This window comes from Microtus pennsylvanicus, chromosome 12 (assembly GCF_037038515.1).
Source record: "Microtus pennsylvanicus isolate mMicPen1 chromosome 12, mMicPen1.hap1, whole genome shotgun sequence".
Taxonomy (NCBI): domain Eukaryota; kingdom Metazoa; phylum Chordata; class Mammalia; order Rodentia; family Cricetidae; genus Microtus; species Microtus pennsylvanicus.
This window is the reverse complement of record NC_134590.1, coordinates 52,824,759-52,847,726: the sequence shown is the minus strand read 5'-3', so window position 1 is coordinate 52,847,726 and position 22,968 is coordinate 52,824,759.

Genomic DNA, 22,968 nt, shown 5'->3' with positions numbered 1-22,968 from the left:
AGGAAGCATTGTGTATGGTGTTTAGATGCAAGCCTGAAAAGCCTCAGGAGTCTCCCCACGGAGTGAGATCAAGCCCTCCCCGGAGAAAATGGAGTCTACATCCTGCTGGCACCCACTGGACCCTCGGATCTGGTCTCCCTGCCTTGAATTTCCAGTTTTGTGACAGAACACCCTCTCCCACTTTCCTCTGAAGGCAATTTTAAGTGAGTCTCCCTCACCTGTATAATTCATCACCCAGTGAAGCCCAGCTGGGAAGTCCAAAGCTAATTGGGATGGGATGAGCGTGTCGCTGTTGAAAGGAAACAATAACAGACATCATGGCCCTTATTTTAATCCAGTCCTGTAAATGTTGACTGCAGATTTGCAGTGTGAAATGAAGTGTGCTGAGCAATGGTGCACAGGAGAATAGGGATACGGGGAGTTAGAAAAACAGGGACTTGCGAGGTAGCTCGGTTGACCGAGTGCTTGCCTAATATACTCAAAGCCTTGAGCACAATACTCAGTAAAAAAAAGGGGGGGGGAGTAGGAGGTGAAGAGGTGGTGGTGGTGTTGCAGGAGGAGGAGAAAGGGGAAGGAAGGAAATATCTTTAAGATGATTGCAACCCATCAAGCCAGAACGAGCAGTTATCACACCGCTGTTTAACTGTGTTCTACCCAAACCCACTCCCTTGCCACTCCCCTCTCTACCCCTGTTGATCTCTCTAACACCAACAAAGAGCTTGAAGGTATCAGCCAAGGCTCTCTCAATAGCTTTGTCACTGTGTAGTCCATGTCTGGGCACAATTAGGCCTCAGGAAATTATTTTTGTAAGTGTATATGGAAAAACAGACCCGGAAACTGTATGGTGGGAAGCAGACTGAGTGATGAAGCATAAAGCCCACCCTGTAGACCTCCCTCTTCCTGTGTCCTCTTTGCCACCCTGTGCTGGCCTACTGGGAACTGGCTGTTAGAGAGATGCATAAATTGAGTGTTGCTTGAAAGGCTTAGAAAGATAGAAGGGAGGGAAGGAAAGAAAAGAGGGAGGGAGGGAAGAAATATTGGCTGCTTCTTGGAGTTTGTTGGCATGGAAACACAATATACCTCTCTCTGAGCAAAGATTCCAGCATACTGCAATATTACTGTGTGCCAGTTTCATGAAATAAGCACTGGGTAGGGATCTCAAAGTACTACCAAGGAAAGACAAGCTGAACGGAGCCTGGGTAAAAAGTTGCACAGGCATCCCCTGGAAATTCAGAGAGAAGCATCCGGGCTGCATTTTGAAGTCCTGAAGCTGTGTCCCAGCTCAGCAGAGCTAGTGGGAGGGAGGGTCTTCCCTCTTTCCGGCTCAGCCAGCAGAAATCAGGTCATCTGCAGAGCTAGCCTTTTCTTCTCCGGAGTACTAAGACATGTAAGCCAGTTGTTACTTTTGCCTGTGCTGAGGCCTCTTCTCCCTCCTGTCTCCTAAATGCAACAAGAAGGTGTATAAACACAGTGAGAATTTAGCACGCAGAACATTAGTACGGCAGGCCCTTCTTGCTTTTAGCCTAGTGTGGTAAAGGAGCACTTTGTTTGGAAATAGGATCTTCCATCCCAGGCAGGGAGGTGCCAGGGGAGGCTGAGAAGCAGGCAGTACTACGATGTGACACAAGGCTTTCTGAGAAGCCACCTTTGAGATAATATCAGCATGAACCCCCAAACAAGCAACCCAGGAAACAAACATTTTTATTTTTACCAGTATCTGCAGAAGCACCAAGGGATCTTTCAGGAGTGAGCTCTCGTCTGTCTTTAATCATTGCACCACCGAGATCACCACTTCAGACCTGCGTTCAGCCTCCTCAACTTTCTCCTCAGGGGTGAGTTGCCGAAAGCATCACAGGAGAGGCAGAAATAGCTATTCACAGAGAAGCCATAACCATCCTCCCTCACACAGTCCAGGCGAGAGGTAGGTCAATCAATAACAGCATGAAACATTTAAATTGAGGGAAAAATATTTTAAAGCTGTTTCTTTGTTGCTTGTAGCCTAACATGGTGCGATGCTGCTTAGGAATGAGATCTAGATTTGTAATGGTTCTTACTCTCTGTTTCAAACCCTAGTCAAACCCTGAGCCCTTAGAACCTTGGCACCCTCAACCACAGTGAAGTCCATCTTTACTTCATCAAAGCTATCCGCCATTATGGTCTCACTTTGGTTCCCCAAACTATTCTATTCTCTGGCAGATACTGCTCTGTACCAATGCAAAAATTCCCCTGCCCTGGTGAACCTTAACAACCTTCATCAGTCTTCGGATTCACCAATCACCCATTAGCTCTCTTTATCTCTCCTCCTCTACCCTAGATGACTCTTGTGTGTATTTGTCTTGTTTTGACTACCTTCATCTGTACTTAAGCTCACCTGTCGGCCCATTATTTTCCTCGGCCATGGTCACTCACCCTCTCCAGCTCAACTCAATGGTTTTTCAGCTTGGCAGTGGTGAGATAGCAACATGCATTTAGTGAGGTGCGCATCTACACGCAGCATTCTTCACCTTGGGTCTCATGCTCATCATATGAGATGTGTGACATTTTATTTCAAATAAGCTTGCCTTCCATGACATCACCCCATGGAAGGCGAATGTAAATAGTCTTACACACTTAAGAAAAATAGGCTAAGATATAGTGTGCAGTAGGTTAGATATACTATGTATTCCGACTAACACTTTCAACTCTGACAGTATATTATCAATACATAACCCCATCGTACGATGAGGAGTGCGTGCATTCAGGACTCCTTTGTATTACTGATAGCTTGTGTCTTTTAAAGTCATTGCCTAGCATTGCCATCTAATTCTGCTAAGACTCTTTCAGAAACGGTGAGATTTTTTTTTCCCCAGATGCATGAAATACATGGCTTATGAAAGTGGCGGTACACCTAAGTACCAGAACCCAGGGGCATACTCTGGTTCCTGCCTTCAGTACTGTGACAGCTACCATCCAGTATCACAATGAAGTGTGTCTGATTGAACCACACACACCATACTTTTACACTTGTGGTGTTTCAGGCCGTCAGTCCCACAAGGAAGGATTCTTGTCACAAAAGAACCCGAAACTCAGGAAACCCCAGTGAGTAGGCCCAGCCGTCCAGCCTGCCACTGTCAGAGCAAGGACCCAGCATAGAGGTCTTCTAACTTTGTCCGGCTTTCATGTCAGAAACAGCCGCATTTGGATTCTCATGCTATCAAAGTCACATGTGCTTCTTTGTCATGGACTTGGCGTTTGTAAAAGGAAAGGAAAGTTGGGCTTCGATATTTTCAGTTGGAGGAACTGTCTGAAAGTCTGCGCGGAATGATGAAGGTCTGCGTTCCTCTTCAAGTTCCTCCTTTTACTTCTAACGTCGAAAGGAAAATAGGTCAGACATTGAAGTTTTCTGCCTCGGCCACATTCCCCCTAATCTCAGGCCTCTTTTTCCTGCAGAGCATATTTTGCTCCCTTGAGCTAAGGCATGGGAAATGTGAGGCGCTCTGTTATGCAAATCACAGGAGGAAAGAGCAAGCTGGTAGAGGGGTGGAGTCTTCCCTGCTGAAGAGTTTTGAATTATTGCGTTTTAAGGTAAGTAGAAAGACCAAGCATTGACCTACTGTGACCTCCACAGCAGATAGAAGATTCTTAAGGAATTGTGCTATAGAGGAGGAAACACAGAAAGGAAATGGAGATAGCATGGACTAAAGACAGACTGCACAGGAGTTAAAGCCTTGCCTTCTGGTCCAACACTGCCTTTGTTCAACTCACAGCCCCACATCCTAGCCTTGTCCCAGTTTACTGACCTCTACAAAAAAAAATACCAGTAGAAATAGCCCCTACCTCAGCCTGTGTGTGCAGCCTGTTACAAACACCTGCATACACATTAAATGAGCCATGATAAGCAAGAGATGTGTTTTGTGAGCTTTTTTTTGTGTCTTGGCCATTTCCTGCGTGGATAAATTAGGTGACTCCTCTTCCCCAGTGCAGCATCTCATTGGGGCTGAAGGAGGAGCGAAGAACATCGCATAAAATGCACTGGAAATGAAGAAGAGGAAAAGGGGGCAGCTGAAACACATGGAGAATGGGTGTAGTTTAGATCACTGGAAACTGAGCCAACACATGTCAACTCAAGACTGAGTGCATCTTGCACTGCTCTCCTGTCTTTCACTCCACTGTTAGGATGATGAAGGAACTTTCTCTGTAGATAGTACCCTCAACCCCTATTAAAAAGAGCATCTCTGGGGCTGGCTCAGTGGGTAAAGTGATTGCCACACAAGGAGAAGAACTAATTTCTGCCAACTAGTATGCACATGGAAGTTGGGTCCAGCAACAAGCTTCTACAATCTTAGCATTGGGTTAAGAGAGTAGAGACAAGGGAATCCCTGGAGCTCCCTGGCCACCAGCTAAGCCGGTAAGTAAGCTCCAGATTCAGTGAGAGACTCAGTTTCAAATAATAAGGTGGAGAGTGACCAGGAAAAACCCCTGATGTCAATATTGGGATTGTAAACATGTACTCACACAGACGCACATGCATGCTCACCCATGTGCAAACATGTACATATACCACATACAAACCTGTATGCACACCAAAGAAAGAAAAATGATCTCACTGGCTCAATCAATCAACATAGCTGGGAAAGCTATTACTGAGCCAAGTGACCACACGGGTGTTTGCCAGTTTATAAACCAGCTGCCAGTGGGTCAGGTGCCTACTCTGATCAATGACTGAGGTTTGGTAGGGGAGGATTCCAGAGTCTGCTCAGTCAGGGTAGAGTAGGACGGGCATACAGAGTGATTTCCAGCTAAGATTTGGAGTTAATTCATTGACTCTTACACAGCCCAGTGAAGTAAGTACGATTCCATGTTTCAACGTTCATCCATCTAGGCATAGTTATTTTCAAGACCGTTTTCAGCCATCGGGTCCAATGATAAGCAAGACTGAAGGCCAAGCTTTCTCTTGAATGGAAGCTTAAGAAAAATTAGAATTCTCTCAGGGATTTTAATGCTGAAGTGTTTTCATTTCACTAATTCTGAAATAATACTGATAAATTGTAGTAATAAGAACGGCGGGGCTGCGTCCCCAACACCCCAGCCGCCTGCTCGGCTAGCTTTTGCCCCAAAATGACAACACACAAACTGTATTCATTTAATCACTGCTTGGCTCATTTCTACCTAGCCTTTTCTAGGCTAACTCTTGTACCTGGACTAGCCCATTTCTAATATTCTATGTAGCACAGCTAGGGGTGCGTACGGGGAAGATTCTAGCCTAGGTCCATCCTGGGTTGGAACTTCATTGTGTGTGTCTGCCCAGGAGCCGGGAGCATGGCGTCTCTGCTGAGGCGTCTGCTCCCGAGAGGAGAGCTGTCGAGTCTGACCTCACTTCCTCTTCCTCCCGGCATTCTGTTCTGTTTACTCCACCTACCTATGTCCTAACCAATAAAATGGGCCAAGGCAGTTCCTTTATTAGCCAATGACCTTCCTCCATCAATAAATATTTTGTAGAAATGTTTGTGACACTTTGAATGTTACCCATTGTTATTGATTTTATTATCACGTGTCTAATGAAGGAAATGCAAGCACCCTCATGCAAAAGGACAGTGACATTTAGCAGAAAGGCAGGGAGTGCAAAATGGCATTTCCCAGATGTCTTTTCCCAAATTTGTTGTACACTAAGATCACCTGGGATGCTTGCTTTATATAGATGTTTCCTGAGGTCTGATTTACATGCCACAGAATCTCATGACTTTTATGTCTGTGATTCAATATTCGGTAAATGTATATTTACAGAATAAATGCAATAAATTCAAAAATCTCATATGTTTGCAATATATGTAAACATTCTCACAATCCAGCTGTGACATGGATATCACCCTGGAAATTCTCCCTCCCACTAGTAAAGCTTGCAATTTTGGTTTTAATTTTCAACCATTTTATTCTCAAATTAAAACATAAGCTATTGGTAACTGTACAGTCTGTTTTTCTGTAAATTTATCAATGAATTCATACATTTATCAACTATCTTATTCTATTCCAGACACTCAAACAAAACTGTTATATAAAGTTTGTAGTTTATAAGCAACAAACTTTTTCTCATAATTCTGAATGCAAGGAAGTTCAAATCAAGATTTGGTGCTATTGAAGGCTTGTTCTTTGCAAGTGATGCTCGTCACTGTGTGTCCATCAGAAGAGGTAAGGAAGTTCTCCTGCATCTCATTTATGAGGGCACTAATCCCAGTCAAAAGGGCTTCGTCCTCACGGCCTAATCATTGCAAAGATTACACTTACTAATCATATTGTAAAGATTCCCATTGACTTGTAGTTTACGATTTCAACATATGAATGAAGATGGTGTCACAGAACTTTAGACTACAGTAATACAGGAAATATTATTTAGCACAAAAATAACTCTCCACATGCCAGATTTGTATTTTAAAATGAATGGAATCAAAGTATACATGGCCTTCCTTCATTTCTATTGACTATTCCTTACTTCAGTCAAGAATGCAACATGGTAGAAAATTCATGACTCAAACAACCTAAATATGTGCAAAATATATAAAAATCATAATATGTCTATATAATAGTGTCCTATCCAACAATGAAAACAGACTAAGTGTATATATAAATGTATAAATAAGTTTTAAAATTATTTTCTCAAGTAACTAAATGTAATTATTTAAGATTATACGTTTATATTTCAGTGAAGACAAACTTCTGTAAAAAAAATAGAATTTTGAGTGATAATAAAGCAGGTTATTGGTTGACTCTTGGGACCAAGGTTGGTGGGACAATAAACAGGAATGGGTAATAGTGACAACCTAAAATTTTAAGTTTAATTAAATAATACATGTTCATGTGTTCATGTGTACTATTATATATTAATATACCCAAAATAAAATATACAAAATATAAAAATATTATGTCATGCCTTTTTTGATGTCGTTTTTCATTTCTCATTTTCTTGTAATGTCTCTACTACTCCAGAATATAAAGATAACATAATTCATTTTGTCCTCATTCCCCCTTTGGTAAAAGTACAAATCATTTATAATTTTGCAGTCTCCATAGTTGACAGCAACATTCTTGAACCACTACCACAGCCACCTGCATCTGTGCATGGCTCCTGAAGTTTCAACTCTTGGTGGAAATATCTTTTCAACCAGCCATCCAAACACCCTCCCTCCTTTCTAAATAAAGACTTATTTATGGATTGAGGTATGTTGACAGAGGTTTCTGTCCAGCCTTGTCCCAAAGAAATACACAGAGGCTTACATTAATTATAAACTGGTTGGCCTATTAGCTCAGGCTTAGTATTAATTAATTCTTACATCATACATGAACCCATAATTCTTATCTGTATAGCCACATGGCTTGCTACCTTTTGTCAATGAGGTATTCTCATCTTGCATCCCCTGCATCTGGGTGATAACTGTAGACTGAGCCTTTCCTCTTTCCAGAATTCTGTTCTGGTTGTCCCACCTATACTTCCTGCCTGACTACTAGCCAATCAGCATTTTATTAAGCCAATACAAGTGACAAATCTTTACAGAGTACAAGATCATTGTCCCACAGTAGAGTCAGAACCAGGAATCTGTAATTTTGCCATGCACCTGCCCTGGAGATTCAGATCCAGTCATCCTAGCATCACTGGCAATCATCAATATCTAGTATTTTAAAGGAAAACAATAATGACTGAGGAATATATGGGTTACGTTCTAGTTCTGTCACTGAAGACGCAATGAACACCACTAATTCCTCTCCATGCCATACACTCATTTATACATTCCTATTCATGTCTATACACATATTAATTCACTACTGAACAAACAACTAATAAACATCTTTTTTATGTGCTGAGAATAATTGTCATTCAATGCACGTAGCAAAGAAAAAACCATATAAGTACAACAGAATATCCTAGATTTCACATCGGAAGACCAGTACACTGCTCATTCAGTACAGAAAGAGGATGAGGAAATGCTGAAGTATTATGGAAATAGGCACACTTAAGTGAATCTAGAATAAGGAGTAGATTTTGAGCTTTTGATCATAGGTGACTCATGAGAGAAAACAAGGAGAGCAATGTCTGAGCTGCAGCATGCATCTCATGAGTTTCTATTATGCAAGGTGGCTGGAGGGAGGCATGATTATGGTAGACTTGCAAAATATGACAGAGGTCTTTCGAAGAGTTGTATCAAAGTGTACCATGATGAACTCATATCCTAGCAAACAAAGTCTTGGGGCTGGAATGCAGAGGAAGATAAATAAAGAGACATGAATGGAAGATCAGAGTGTGAAATTAGTGTGTAGACTTGCCTTCCTGCCCTCACTCAGAGGGTGAGAACCATTACAAAGCCAAGTGGGACCTCTGGGGTCTTTTTGACTTGCTCAGGTAATGGCCAGATTGTTCATGGCCTTGTTTTGTTTAATCTAAGTCCACTATTGGGAGGTCTTCCTGAAATTTCAAATTCTTGCTTAGTAGACAGGTGTACTGATTAATGTATGTGTCAGTTTGCCAGGCCACAGTACTCATTTACTCTAGCTTTATTCCAGGGATATTTCTGTGTGTTTCATATGAAAATAACATTTAGATGAATGAACTTGAATCAGAATACCCCCTTTAATGTACAAAAACCTTATCCCATCAGTTGGAGGCTGAATGAAATGAAGATTGGCCTTTCCCTAGGAAGACAACAAGGATCAAATTTTCCAGCAGATAGAACTGGAGCATCTATTCTTCCACAAAAGTATCCAGCCTATAAGCCCATCCTACAAAACTGAAACTTCTCTAATTCATTAAGAGTTCTCTATCTCTGTGTTTCTGTCTCTGTCTCTGTCTTTCTGTATCTCTGTCTCTCTGTCTCTCTTTCTCTCTTGTGTGTGTGTCCGTGTGTGTCTGTGCATGTGTGCATGTGTGTATTAATATGAGGGCATGTGTGTCAAGACCACAGTGTTGACTGAGGTTTCTGTTCTGCCTGGTCCTACATCATTTAGTCTCAAAGAAATCACACAGAAAGTCTACATTAGTTATAAACTGATTGGACCCTTAGCTCAGGCTTCTTATTAACTCTTATAAGTTTAATTAACACATTATTCTTGTCTATGTTAGCTACGTGGCTTGGTACCTTATTTGGTGAGGCAGTCACATCTTGCTTCCTCTGTGTCTGGGTAATAACTGCAGCCTGCTCTTCCCTCTTCCCAGCATTCTCATCATCCCTCCTCTACTTTCTGCATGGTTGTCCCACCTTTACTTCCTGCGTTGTTACTGGCTAATGAGCATTTTATTAAAAATACAATTGACAGGGTACAAACCATTGTCCCACAGCACCACAGGTCAAGTGTAATTTTTGCATGGCATCCATGCTATGGTTTTAAAAAACATGAACTTTCATGAAGTTTCACTGAGTGGGCTAGGCTGGCTGACCAGCAAGCCCCAGAGATCTGCACATCTCTTCCATACTAGCGGTATCTTTATGTTTGCTTGCCTTTTAAAATGTTGTTCTGTGAATTTGAACTCAGTTCCTTATCCTTGTATGACAAACACTTTACTGATGAAGCTGCCTTGATAGTACCATTTAGATCCTTCCCCTGCTACCACTAATTAGTTCCATTTCTCTAGAGAACTGAGATGGCTGTATCAGAGAAGACAATCCAAGTCTTCAGCAGTTCTTCCTGGAGCTACAAGTAGCCCTAAGAACCTGGTGATAGTGCTTCTCATGACAGAAAGAATATATAGAGAAGGGCTCTTTTCTTCGTGGACCAAAGACCTTCATGTTCTCTGGTTGGAAACAGGAGTATTGAAGCAATCAATCCAATCCCAGCCAGGCCTGAACTTCTCAAGGATGTGGATGACAAATGAGTTGTCTGGAGACACCAACTTTTTCCCTGCAACAGATGTCTCCTCTGATTTCAACTGAGACTGGCTTGACTAGCACAGAGTGCTGCTTTGTCTATTTTGTTGTTTGTGATGATTATTGCATTTGTTTTTCCTGTTCAAATAACTAAAGAAGACACAATTTGTGTCTCAGAAGATGATATCCACTTAATGAAAGTCCTTCATATTTCCATCCCATAGAGCAAAGATAGTAATTATACTAACATTTTCTTTTCATAATGATCACTTTACAGTTTACCAAATCATACTGGGTTTAGCCAGCTCTTAGTCTCCATTGTGAAAACTGTAAACAGGATATATTATAATTGAGAATAATACTATGATAATTGTGCAACGGTGCCTTGAAGTGTTCAAAGGATTAAATAAGAATGTGTGTGTCAAATGCTTAGCAGCATACATGACATCCAATTGCTAGATCTTTCCCCTACATGGTCTCATAAGATTATTCCAATGGAATAATAAAGCTGTGACAGGTTAACTCTGTTACCTCAATGAAGACTTCAGGAGTGAAGTCCCTTCCTCTGGTCCATGAAGTTAATGAGCTAGAACTTGAATTCCAAACTTGTGACTACAGTGCTCTCATTAATGTGCACACTTGTGTTATAAGGCAAACCCTGGCATAAGAAATACTCATACAAAAAATATACATGCAGATTGAGGGATAAAAGTTGTGTCTTGCAGAAGTTTCTAGATGGCATATAAATAACAGAATTAGATGAAATTCAATGAAGGGGAAACTTCTTGATTTTGCTAAATTGCTCTATCAAATCTCTCCCCTCAGGGCTCAGGAAGCCCTGCAGAAGAGGAAGCAGAAAGAGTGTAAGAGCCAGAGGGGATGGAGGATATCAGAGAACATGGCTCCCAGAATCAACAGAATCAACACACATATGAATGCAGGCAGCATCTACAGGATGTGCATGTGTCTCCAATAAATGGGGTCCTCGAGTTGAAAGAAGTGAGCACATTGTCCCATCCCTAAACAGAAGATATGTTTAATTGATGCCTACTTGCAAGTTAAACTTTAGTTTCCTCCAAGGGATTCTCATTGGGATAACAAACTACTCTTAATGTTAGGTTACATGCCCAGCAGTAAATGGCCACAGACAATGAATATGCAATGCCAACTTTAGAGGTTTCTTGTCTCAAAATGTCATATCAGGACTTTTAAAAATACCTTATTACGCATACACACACACACACATGTCATAGAAGGTATATGTGTAACTCAGGTTAAACTATCTATGAAGAGCTCTCAAAATTCATAGAAATAAGGAATTCAATACTCCCATTAAAAACTGACAAAGAGTTGCACAATCATATGAGCAAAAAACATAAAAAAAGCAAATGGAAATTAAGAACTAACAATGACATTCAGTGCTGATTAGGGTGTGGAATAACTCTTACATACTGCTGTTGAAAATGCAAAGCAGCACAGTGAATTTGGAAGATAGTTTGGCACTTCTTTGTAAGACTAAACATATGCTTACTCTTGGAAATCGCAATCCCACTCCCAGGTATCTACCCCTGAGGAATGCAAGCTCATGTTTATAAAACAGTTGTATGCTAATATTTACAACAGCTTTGTTTGTAATAAACCAAGCTGTAAACAGCTCAAATGCCCTCAAACTCACAAGTGACTATGGAACAATCTATGCAAATGGCATATTTCGTAGCATTAAAAAATGACAAAAATGTGTTGACAATATGAGAGTTGGAAGTATCACAGATGCATTTGGCATATGAAAAGAACTAATAGGCGCTACATTGTATATGGTTTTATTTTTATAATATTCTGAGAGGAAGAAAACTAGATGCCAGGAAAAGTGAAGGAGGAAGGGCTGGCTACAAAGGGACATGGGAATTAGGGTTGGGGTTGGGCGGGGGAATGCAGTGATGAAATTGTCTCCTGTCTTGATGATATTGGTGGTTATATAACTGTATGTATTTGTCAAGATTTACAGAACTTAACAAAAATAGTGTTCTATAGGCATTTCCATGGGGAAAAAAAACTGTGTAAATTTGGTTTAAAATTTCCACAAAACAAATTCCAAGCTTTAACGGCAGCAAAGAAGCAACTGCACCGCAAAACACATGTGATAAATGCTGGCTGAGGGTAAGGATTACGAAACATGCCAGCAGTGTAAGTGAAGATGGGGAAGGGACGCTGGTGCTCCTTGACGAAGAAGGGCCAGGCAAGCTAACGACTGGAATCCAGTCATTGCAGCAACAGAAAAGCACATATTCCCCAGGGTCTCTTTGTTACTTTCTGGAAGCTGCTTGACAGAAACAATGAAAAAGACAACTGGATGTTTTCTTCTAATCTCTAAACAATTCTAGAATGCCAAACTCTTCATTATTGTAGAAGACAGAACCTACATCGGTCAGAGCAAACATACAGGTATTAATGTATGATTTAGAACCCAGTCCCAGAGTGGGTTTTACACCACAGCAATGGAAAGGGACTAAGGGAATGACAAGGGCCCTTTTACCTCTAGCTCTGGGACCTGCCTCCCACCACGGGCTCTCTACCAGAGCCTCAACGCCCTCCTTCCTCTGATTGGAGTTGGGGAGGTTAAGTAATTTCTCTTGCAGGTGCTATGATCAGGTGTTCTGGTTCTATATATAAAACCCTGGTGCTCATGTGCAGATATCCAGAAAGCTCAATTAATCCTAAACATCCCTTCCCACAGAGATATCCCAAAATAAATTCTTCAGCACATGTAAAGTGGCTTAACTGTTTCCTTAACTTAATGACTGAATTTAAATTTATGAACGGATTTTTTTATGAAGCAGATGCTGAACATCATTTCACAGGTTCATGGGCAGCTTATCAAGAACACGGCAACTCAGAATAAAACCAGAGAGCTAGAGGAAGAAGCAGAGAGACTTTGTTACCCACGGGAAGATTAAATTTAGGACTGACTCCATGGAGCAGTTAGGAAAGTCCTATCTCCAGAGTGCTAAAGAAGATAAGAAACATACTAGTAATCTCGTTGACATTTGTTGAGGGCACAGAATGTGCATCCAACCAGTCGTTAAACCTACTCTAGGACCTATTACATAGTAGACAAACCAGCTTAAAAGACAGACGAATGAGGAAGAAAGTGAAATCAGGCCAATGGTGTGGCAGTGATAGCTATATTGGAGAATAAGAAGACTTGGTGATTTCCTAAAGCACGTGCTTTAATGTTCTGGGACCACACTGATGCTCTGTAATCGACAATCACAAGCCTTAATCGCACAGAAAGATAAGCATTTAATTCTTCTCATGGAGTCTCGAGTTAGCTAAGCACCTTTTCTGGCTCTGCCTTGGGCCCCTGCTTCAAGCACTTACTAGACTATTTTGATTCTGATCCATGAGGTCTCTTTGCCACAAGTGACCAAGCACATGCTTGTTTTCAGAGTGAACAGGGAAGCCTAAGAGAGCAGAAGCCAGCAAGAATGGAATCTTATGCTCTTCTAAAGACCACAGCAAGCTCAGGGCCAGTTTGAATTTAAGGGATGGGAAATGATGCTATCTACAGATGGGAAGGGGCTGCTAAATCATATCGCAAAGTTTGCAACTGGAGTTCCCCAAATAAACAGAAGCAATAGGAATCACAGGTAATTAGTTGTCTGAGAGGGGAATTGGCTCATGCAATCATGAAGATAATTCTATCTGAAAGATGGAAGCTCAGGGAAGTTGATGGTATGGTTCAGTCCAGGATTAAAGGCTTCAGAGCCAAGGAAATGGAGAGTATAATTCTCAGTCTGAAGTTAAAGACCTAAGATGTAAGGTTAGGGAGAGGGGAAGGCCCATGATATGAAAGTCAGAAAACTTTGGATATCCAAGAACAAAGAGGTATTTAAGGAGGAGGTGGGAAGAGGGGGAGGGGAGAAGATAGGAAGAGAAGGAGAGAGAGAGGGAGAATGAGGGAGGGAGAGAGAGAGAGAGAGAGATAAATGAATGAGAATGAGAAAATGAAAGAGAAAATATTCCTTTACGTTCTACCTTTTTGTTCTATCCACGTGTCATCCCACTGCATGGGTCTCCCTGCCACTGATGAACACGAATCCTGGTTACTCAGTCCACTGATGTAAATGCACATGCCTTCCAGAAGCATCCTTAGAGTTGCACCCAAAATTATGATTTATTATCTATCAGGTACCTACTCCTTAATCAAAATAAGTTGACTGAATTACCAACATATGGGGAAAGGGTAAAACCCTGAAGAGATTGTTTATAATCCACCTACGGTGCCTCCAGTGTAGTTCCTTTCTACTAAACGATGACAAGCAAAAATATGGCCATAGTGAAAATTCTAGCTATATGGAGCCATGTGTAAGAATAAAGAAATAATAATAGAAACCTTCATACAGGAACTGGTGAAAAAGATGTCTTAGAAGATAAGGATGCTTTGCAAAGTGGAAACAGGTCAAGGATATTTAATAGCAAACAAGGACAAAAACACAAAGGTAGGAAAAAACACATTGCCTTCTGGTATAGGGAAATGCTGTGGCATGGAGGGTGGAAGTGTGGAGGAAGGAGATGGAGCAGAACTATATTGTGAAAGTAACTGGTTTTGTTATTTTATCTCCTCAGGGCGTAAACTCCAAAGAAGTAAGAGCTTTGGCTTCACGAGAGCATAGGGTTCTAGGTAGTACACAGGGCTCCATAAATATTTGCTGATTGAAGGACAAAGAATGGCCTTGGCCTCTTTGTGAGAGCTGTTGGCCTTTAATCCAAAATCTTGGGAGGAAACTTAATTTTTTATTATCAGGTGCACATTGTGATGTGCTGTGAGGAAGGCAACTATGAAAGCAGAGGCAGCAGGAAGCCAGTGAAGACTTTCAACAGAGGGGAAGCTTCAGGTCTATACTTCTTGGAATAGATGGCTGTCTAAGACCTAAGTGAAGAGCACACTGGATCTATAACTCGCTAAGACTTTTGAAGAATTGATGAACTATAAGAACTTTTTTCTTTGAAATTTTTTCTCACATAATATATCCTTATTACAGTTTTTCATCCCTCTACTCCCCCTTGTTCCTCCCCTCTTCCCCTCCCATTTAGATCCATCTCATTTCAGTCTCCCATTAGAAAACAACAGGCTTCCTAAGATATGATAATAAAACAAGATTAAACAAAAACTAACACATCATAATAGGATAAAATAAACAATCAGAAGAAAAAGAGCTCAAGAAAAGGTACAAGAAACAAATATGGATGCAGATACCCACTCACTTGAGTATTCAGGAGTCCTATAAAAACACTAAACCAGAAGCCATAATATATACTCAAAGAATACTTAATGTATATAGTATATACTAATATATACAGAAGATATACACTCAAAAAATACTGAAGAATTTTACCAGTACATAGTCTTGATGATGCTAATTAAAATTAACAGTAATTTTGATGAGGTCCAAATATCAATTTATTCTTGTGGGCTGAGTTTTTGGTGCTACATATAATAAATATTTGCCTGGGAAAGTATAAAGATTTTCAAACTTTCATCTAGCCTTGTTTATAGATTTAGGATTTAATATTATGCATGTACTCCATTTTGGAATAAGTTTTGTATTATAACGCATGATAATGAATCGGAGTCCTTTGCATGAATGCCCAAATATTCCAGCATCATTTTCAACAGGTCTTGTTTCACTGTTAGGGTTTTCACTGCTGGGACAAGATGTCTGGAAGGGGGTACTTAAAGGAGGAAAAGTTTGCCTTGGCTCTTGGTTACAAAGATTTCAACCAATGGTCAGCCGGTTTATTGTTGTGAGCCCCAAGTGAGGGTAAACATCATGTAGGAAGCATGTGTTAGAATAAAGCAGAGAGAGGCATTCAGGGAGGAGGAGGCAGGAGAAAAGACACAGCCTTCAAAGGCACATCTACAATGACCTACTTTCTTTCTTTCTGCTTCTGCTTCTACTTTTTCTTCTTCTTCTTCTTTTACTTCTCCTCCTCCTTCTTGTTCCACATCTTAGTGTTTCTTTCAGTTTCCAATAATATCAGCCCATCAATCGATTCATAAGCTTTACACTTCAATAACTTTCACAAAGCCCCATCTGTAAATACTGCTGGCATTGGAGACCAGACCTTCAATATATGAGCCTTTGGGGGAATTTTCATACACAAACCAAAACATCTGGAAATTTGCTTTTGTTTATTGCTACTGTTCAGTAACTACAACTGTGTCTGGGACATAGCAGACATCCAATAAATACCTGAAAAATTAATGAATTGTTAACTTTATTTTTCCTGAATATTTAACTTTTTAACTCATTCACAATTTGTTTGGCATACTGTAAGAACTATGAATTTTAATGGACTTATTTGCCAAATTATGCATATAATATCAACTTTATTAATTTGATAAAATATTTTTTCTTTGACCAGAAACTACCTAATCTAGTTCTTTTCTTAGACATATATTTCATTGACAAAGCTTTGATCTGGGTGTCAAGTTAAGTACTAAAATAGGAATTCCTTTGTCACGTTGGTGAATCCTATAAATTCTTCCCCAAGATCATGCATTGACAAGCATGGATAAAAGCAAAATCACAAAGGAGGCAGATTATATGAAATGCAGCTTTTGAAATATGTTTAAAGGACTCTGACACAGTAATATAAAGGTCGCTTTCTCTAAGTCTCACAACACAGCTTAACAAAACGTCTAGCAACTCCCACAGTGTCAGAGATCTGATGAGCTTAAGATATTCTGAGATGACGGCAACAACGTGTAATGTAATAGGAGAACATGGGAGATTTCTGATTCTGTGGTGTGCTTGTTGTCTCTTTTCGTGACTGGCGGACATGCTGACTTTTTGTTAGATTCTGGTAGAAAGAGAGAAGCATTCTCTCTCTGTGCCAACTCCCAGCCTCGTGTATTTCAACTTCCGTGAAAACACTCATGAACAGGAGAGAAGCATACGTGAATAAAATGTGACTCCTGCTCCTAAGGAAATTGCATTCTAGTGAGCAACAGCAGATGCACCAGCAAGAGAGGCTACCAAACATCAGCCTGAGCTGAAAGGCCTGAGAGACTATGGTGAAGGTTTCCACGAGGGTGGAATTAATCTAAGTCAGCCCTGAAGGAACATAGCAAGTCCTGTGGGTGCATGAGAAAGAAAAATCAAATCTGAGTAGAGGATGGGGAAAAGAGAAAAAGATAAGAACTTCAATAACCAATGTGCTCTTTCCCCCTCAAGCCTACCATTAAACAATGAGAAGTATTATGCCTATGCTTTATGAGGCTTGCTCATTACTACACAATGAAAAAAAAGGCAAGAATATGCCATGTTTGGGGTAGGCGGTAGACAAGACAAATACTTTTTTTCTGGGCCACAAAAATGTCTCCTCTTCCTAAGAGTCAGTCTTATGCCCAGAGTTTTAAGCTGAAGATATTCCCTGGTCTCATTATTAGGGACTTTTCTACTGAGAAAGGCCATACAGTGCAATGGGAAGAACAGGGACATGGCCGACTAAAGATGAACTTGTCACTTGCTGGTATGTTTGGGGCAAGTGAAATAATTTAATTTGGAAGCACTTTGCTAAGAAGTATGAGCTTCTGTACTCCTATAGTAATTTCTAAAGAAGGAGAAGAGAACGATTGAGGTGAAGATGTTATTACATGAAGAATTCAAGGTTTGGGAACGTAGCACACCCAGGGGAAGACATAAACCATCAGTATTTTCTTCAGGAGAAATGCAGATTTCTAGGACTCTTTAGTTCCTCTTCCCTCTTGGTTTAAGCATAAATCTGCTTGTACTTGGGGCAGGCATCTACCCTGGATTGGGAGAAATAGTGTGGGAAGGGTTCTTTCTGTGCCCTCCATCCTGTGTGTATTTATGTAAGTGTGCACCACAGTACATTCAGGGAAGAGAAATCATATCAGTTATTTGAAAAGAGAGAGTTTAATATAAAGAATTATGACACTGTTACCTAGGCAACTGAAAGGATAAAAGAGAACACAAGAGCATCATAGAGGTAGTAACTGCCACCCACAGGCCAGGGCCGCAAGAAGAGGCTGCATTAGTATAACTCAGAATTTGGAAGAGGCCCCTCAAGCTGGGCCCCTCAAGACATCTGCAGAGTGACTGCTGTTGGCCTGAGGAGTAATGGGGTCTTGGGGAGTGTAATGAGACACGTTTCACAAATGTAAGAAATAGCTGCCATTCCAGAACAAAACACAGGCTGGGTGATGCTCATAGGAATGAGAAGACTGAAAACCAGAGACAGGTCTGCGCTGCTTCCCGGGTCCTTTCGGTACATCCTACCAGGTAGCCTCCGGCAGCCGAAGCGCAGCCCCTGCTCCAGTATCAGAGATAAACATACAAGGCAGAGCTGCACTCCAGAAACAATAGTGCAATAATTGGTATGGGACATGCCATGTGCATGTGCACATGAGCATGTGTGTGTGTTTGTGTGTGTGTGTGTGTGTGTTCCTGTGGTACTGGTGGAGACTGTGGTATGAGATAGGGCTGGAAAGTAGGAAATTAGCTGAATTTACCCTGCTTTAAGGCATTTGATTTCCTTTTTAAAGATTATTTTTAATTGTATGTGAATGGGTGTTTGGCTCGAAAGGATCTATGTGCACCCAGTGCATTCCTTTTACCATGGAGGCTAGGAAAAGACTAGGACCCCCTGGAACTGGAGATAGAAATGATTGTAAGCCATGCTGTGGGTACTCAGAACCAAACCTGGGTCCTCTGCAGGACTGCAAATGCTCCTAACACTGAGCCAGCTCTCTAGCCTCAGGTATTTGATTCTTATGTGACCTCTTTATGTTTCTCAGTTGCTTAAAAATGTAAAAGGATCATGTCACGTATCATCCCTCACAAACCCTAATAGATTCTCTTTAAAAACATAGAAAGTCAACAAAGGTAGATTTTCCTCTATTCTTCTCTTCCCTTTTTCCTGTATTCTTGATTTAGTGGACAGAGAAATTTCTTCCAACAAAATATTTATATTGATAGTACTAAGTAATACAGAGACATTGCTTGAAACAGTTTTTGTACTTATTCTATTTCATCCTTGTGATTATCTTGCAAGCAAAGATAATTTATTATTTGTTTATTTATTATTCATCATTATTATTTATTCTCATTTCACTAAGATGTCTATAGCTTGGAAAATCTGTTGAAGAATAAAATCAATCAGTTGAACTGAAATCAAACAGCTGAGCTATGTACTTAATTTTTTATCAATCCTTTTACCTCAAGGCTCAGAAACACTCTTGAAATTTGTTGATATACATATTTCTGAAACTTATGGATTCAGAATGCCTGAAATTCTCCAGGACTTTGTATTCTTCACAAGATCCACCGATAATGAACACACTATGAAATTTGAGACTTTCTGTTCTCGCATATATCTCTCTAATTGGTGATAAAAATGTATTCTGGGGTGGGGGACACTTTGATTAATTATCTGATGCATAAGATGCTAATCCTGACGGGATTCTTAGCTATTTCAATGGCTCTGATGGTGTGAATTGAAATCTTCCTCAAAGCAGCATCCTGGACCAGCAGCATCAGAAATGCCAGGAGACTGTGTTGGGGTAAGACCTGTTGGACTGTGACAGACACAAGAAGGCAAGAGGATGGAAGCCTCAGTGCTAGAGACACTACAGCAGCCATAGATGCATCTTCTAGTAACCATAACTCTACTTCACAAACCCCCTCCATTTGGATGATCAACTAACCCCTTATCTACCCCAGCTGCATAAGCCACTACATTCCAGGGCTGGAGAGATGGCTCAGTGCCTAAGGGCACTGCCTACTCTTCCAAAGGTCCTAAATTCAATTCCCAGCAGCCACATGGTGGCTCATAGCCATCTGTAATGAGATTTGGTGCCCTCTTGAGGAAGAGACCTGATCAGTCATCCTCATCAACTTAGACCATGAAACCCAATATAAACAAGTTCAACAGAACTGCCATATATGGGCTGCCCATGCATGCTTCAGTAATGGCAGGTCATAAATTCCAAATTTTAGGCTCCCACATTACCAATACCCACACTTTATCCATTATCCCTAGTTCACTATCTCTTCATCCAACAACCCTTGGCCATTCCAGGTCACCCTCTTCAGCCTCCAAGTACAATTCTTTAGACCACTGAGAACACCTAAGCAGCCAGTCCTGCCCTGTTCATTCTCTTTCATACCTTATGACAGTCCAAAGAGCTAGATACATGATCCATAACGATGTCCATCACTTGTATGTCTTCTCAGATTTCTTATTTGCATTCCTTTACTGTGCTGTGCTAGATACTGATATCATTCACTACTACACTATTCTGAACTTGCACCCACATATTAAATACACTAAATCTCATATTGAATTTAGTCCTTGAACCACATCTCTTCTGGATCTATATTAATTCTGAGATATCATTCAGTTCCTTAGTTTTCATTAGATTCTATGTACCACTCATTCTCAAATCTTTACCTCTAACCCAGAGCTCGCCTTGATAAACACTAGGATCAACAAAAATATTCACTTATGTATCTATCAGAGACCTCAAAATTCTCTGTAAATACCTGATTTCTCCTCTACTTCAACACATAATGGTAAAATCAAAAAAGATAAGACAGAAAGAAGTAAACATAAGAATTTACTTAAAACAGGGCTGGCAAGATAGTTCAATGGTTAAGAATAATTGGTGCTCTTGCAGATGACTCGGGTTTAATTTTCCAGTATTCACATGGTGGCTTACAACCGTGTGTAACTCCAGTTTCAGAGAATCTGTTGCCTTCTTTTGGTCTCTACAGGCACTGTATACATTATGTGCATAGACATACATGTAGACAAAAATATCAATACATATAAATTAAATTTTGGTATTGAACCAATAATGACTAAGAATTCCCTCAAAAAAGAGAGTGACCTAAGAAAATTAACACCAAGCAGAATAAATGCAGAAAAAGGACAAACTAACAGCATAACAATCAAGAAAATAATACCCAAACCAAAGAAAATGAAAGATAAAGAAAAACTCTAAAAGAAACCCAAGGGGGAAAACACTTTACTGGCAAGAAAAAATATCCTGTCATGTTTCTTCTGAAAACAATTGTAAGCAGGAGGAGAATGGGCTGGAATAGAGTTTTGAGAGAGAAATTATCACTGACCTAGAATTCTGTAGCCAGAGAAATTCACCCCAAACATGAAGGAAAAATAAAGACATTCCCAGACAGGTAAAACTTGAAGTAAGTTGATTCTAGTTCACCTGTCCTGCAAGGAATCCAAACAAAGGACCAAACAAAGTAATACTAAGAAAACGTTGACAGGCTTTTCCAGATTCAGGAGAACTCTGCCAAAAAGTTGTATCTACATGGAAAGATCAAGGCATTTACAGGACCAGTGACTGGTGAACCTGCTCTCTGCTTCCAACCTAGTCCTTGGCTGCTGCATTTGCAGGAGGAAATGTAATCCTACAAACATGCTCCCAGTATTTATTCACTTGAAGGAGTTTAAGTCTTATGTCCACACAGAAGCCTCCACACAAGTGACGATAGAGGTTTTGTTGATAATTTCCCAAACTTGAGGCATTTGTCTTAGTTAGGGTTTCTATTGCTTTAAAGAGAGTGCATGACCATGGCAATTCTTATAAAGGAAAACATTTAATTAGGGTGTCTAGCTTACAGTTAGAGGTTAAATCCATTATTAGTATGGTGGAACATGGCAGTATGCAGGCAGACATGGTGTTGGAGGAGCTGAGAGATCTACATCTTGATCTATGGGCAACAGGAAGTGAACTGAGACACAGGGTGTGGCTTGAGCACATATGAGACCTCAAAGTCCACCCCTACAGTGACACACTTCCTACAACAAAACCATATCTACTCCAACAAAGCCACACATCCCAATAATGCCACTCCCTATGAACATATGGGGGCCAGTTGCATTCCAACTACCATGGTATTTCTCAGTCATTACATGGATAGATGGGCAATAGCACATACAGACAACAAGATATTACTCAGCACTCAAAAGAAATATTTGAAAAGACCATAATATATATTACTGAGTTTAAGAAAGGAATCTGAGAGGCTGCAAAGAGAGTGAGTCCATGTATATTGCATCGTGCTTACTATGAGGACAGTAAAACTATTAGAGATTGCCAGGGTTTGCATGGGGAAAGAAAGGATGAAGACACAGAGTGCAGAAGTGTTTTGTAGTGAAGTTGTCTTTGTTGCTAAAGTGGTGGGTAGATCATTACACATTTCCCCAGACCCATGGATGTGTATCCCAAACTGGGATCTAATATCAGCTATGAGTATTAGATGAAAATATGTCTGTGTAGGCTCACAGATGGTAACAAACGCACAGCTCTGGTAGAGAGGGTTGGTAGCAGGGGAGAGATAGATGTATGGAGAGTAATTGTGGCTGCAAGAGATTTGGGAGGAATCTTTGTATTTGTCTTCCAATTTTTGCAGTGAATTGTTGATTTAAAAACTGACATATAAATCAAACCTAAAACACAAAGACTATGAAAATGGAAACAAACACTCCTTCCCTGTGAGCTCCATACTAAAACAATATTAAACCAAATATGTAAAACCCTCACAAATCCATGGGAAGCCACAGGGTAGCGTCAGAGTGCACATTGCAAACCCTGCTGTAACCCTCTGAATAAGGAACTCTGGAGACAAGGAGCTGCAATTGGTGTTTCAGCAGCCCTTCCAGGTTACTCTCTCTCACGCTCAGATTTGAGACCCAGCACTGATGCAAAAGAAGGGAGGAGTGTGAGTAGATGCATAAGGCGGTGGGCAAAGGCTCCAGAATTCCTTTTCCCTTTAAAACACTGTCAGGTTCAAGCCTGCCTGTATACTCTGTCCACTGTACCGAGACCGCTTTAGGTGTTAGACCAGCAGTTCTCAACCTTCTGGGGTTGCACCTTAGATATTTACATTATAATTCATAACTGTAGAAAAATTACAGTTATGAAGTAGCAGCAAATTAACATTATGGTTGGGGGTCACCACAACATGAGGAACTGTGTTAAAGGGTCACAGTGTGAGAAAGGTTGAGAACCACTGCATTGGAGGACTTTCTAGACAGAAGCCAGGGATGTCCCCTCTGCCCTGCACCCCACCCCAGGCAGGTCTTT